A 2,043-nucleotide genomic window follows, 5' to 3' on the forward strand; every position below is an offset into this window, starting at 1 on the left:
TTTATGGCAAGGATGTTGCATGGTTGAGCAATTCTAGGAAGCAATTAAAATGATCACGAGCATATGGAATATGATTTGAGGAATGATAATAAATTAGAAAGACAAAAACGAGATTAAAGGGATGTCAGGGTTTCATATAATCCCCAAAGTAACGTATTGATTTTGGTAAAAGGCAGCAGGAGAGAGAGCCCTACATGTAATAGTTTGTACCAAATGATAGTGTAGGTGCATGGAGAACTGCAGACAGCGTAAACTTAAGGAAGCTTCATATGTGGTCTTAAACCAGTCATTCAGATTGGAACTTTTTACACGAAATTGCAACTCAAACCACCAATCTCTGTCTGCTTTCATTATTAGTAGTAATACTAAGAATTGATGTTATTATTAATAATTATATTGATATATTGGCTTTCATTATCTTTTTGAGAGGAGATGTTGCTTACTGTAGTTGCAATTCTTATATTTCTGATGGAAAGTGGAGTGGCTTAATTGCTTTAAGTGAAGAAAACGTCCTCATTATGAGTTTGCTGCTTTGCTCAGGAGACCTCCACCTGTTAATTACAGCCCTCCTGCCCTGCAGGGTAAGGAGTGAGTGCTGTCAGACTGCCGATCCCCACGGGATGGCGCTTGGGATGTATTTATGGAAAATAGCTGCTCTGAAATTACACTGGCCCTCGCTGAGAAACTGCCTGCAAACCTCACAGTTCGTGTCTTCTCCTAAAAACTATAGCTTCTGATTTTTGGTTGTCTGTATGGATGGGCCTTTCTCTTAGAGTTTATAGTATAATATGGATTTGGTTCTGGAGCCTCCAAGCCAGTACTTGGCTTGCTTGCTTTATTTTGAGGCTTCTATTTGTTCACTAGGATTACATTGAGTTATCAGCCATTTGCATGGAAGGATTTGGACAGTGTGTATGGGGAAAGGTGTATTTCCTAGGTCATTGCCTGCTAGAAGACTTACACTTGCATTAGAAACACCTGATTTTCTTTTAATGAGACTGGGTTTGTGGCTGCCTTGGTGTGCTAGGCCCTCACTGAAGCTCTGTTTTCAGATAAAGCGGTAGCCCTTTATTCTTTTTTGCAGATGTTAATATTATATGTTGCTGATAGATGCAAATGAGAATTTACACAATGATTTATACAAACACGAAGATGTCATTAAACTTACCAGATAGAGCCAAAGTGTGAACAGTCAAGAATAATGAAGTTTAAGATAGCATCTATTAAATAAATAATAATAATAATAGTACCCCTCAATGTTTGGGTTTTTTTATTGTTGTCATGGCATCTAATGCATTTTTTAATCTGTTAATCCATGAAAGAAGTATCATCTCCTCACAAATAGTTCACTGCTACCATCTTGAAAAGCTCAACACGCAAGCCAAGCAGCCTACTGGTAACAGAAACCACAAAGTGTGGTATTACAGGATATCATTATCTCTGCGTGTAAGCAGGAGCTAACAATTCTTGCAAATGTAAATACTCCACCTGCTCATTGTAAGGAGGTTGGAAAGGAGAAGGGTGGATAATAGGGATACCTGAATCCAGCTGTAATAAAATCAATACCCTCAAGGCAAGTCCTCCCCCAAGAAACAATGTGTATTCATAACACAAATTTAGCTAACATGGAATAAAACCCTAGGGATGCCAAGGCAGCTCATGACTTTCACCTGTTCTGGCAAATGTAGCAAAAAGCTCTTTAAATTTCGCAGCCAATGAATTAGGATAATTCTTTTATATGTGTTAAAGCGTAAGCTGGAGTTGGGAACATTTCGGTAGCGGTGTGACATGTGGCTAAGGTAACATAGCAGCGTGCTGCTGCTGAAAGAGGAATACCTCCTTCCTATCTGCCTCCAGCGTGGTCCAATATCTCTCCCTTGTCAGGTCTAGCAGACATTTGGACCCCTTTGCCGAGCCTATGCGACTCGTCATAACCGGGTAAATAACAGGACAGTGCAGGATGACTCTTTCAGCAGCACTAGGTTGTGAACGTTAGCTCACCTTGTTTCATAAAACTTCATCCTCAATTTTTTATCCTGCTGA

At 39.6% G+C, this 2,043-nt stretch overlaps 1 protein-coding gene across 1 annotated transcript in view; it reads left to right on the plus strand.

Moving 5' to 3' along the window:
• The window catches only part of MYRIP (myosin VIIA and Rab interacting protein), a gene marked incomplete at its 5' end in the record, with an annotated part of 33,389 nt that overhangs the window by 6,695 nt on the left and 24,651 nt on the right, over positions 1-2,043 (plus strand). The gene's annotated exons all lie outside the window — the stretch shown is intronic.

This window comes from Phaethon lepturus, unplaced genomic scaffold (assembly GCF_000687285.1).
Source record: "Phaethon lepturus isolate BGI_N335 unplaced genomic scaffold, ASM68728v1 scaffold4284, whole genome shotgun sequence".
Taxonomy (NCBI): Eukaryota; Metazoa; Chordata; class Aves; order Phaethontiformes; family Phaethontidae; genus Phaethon; species Phaethon lepturus.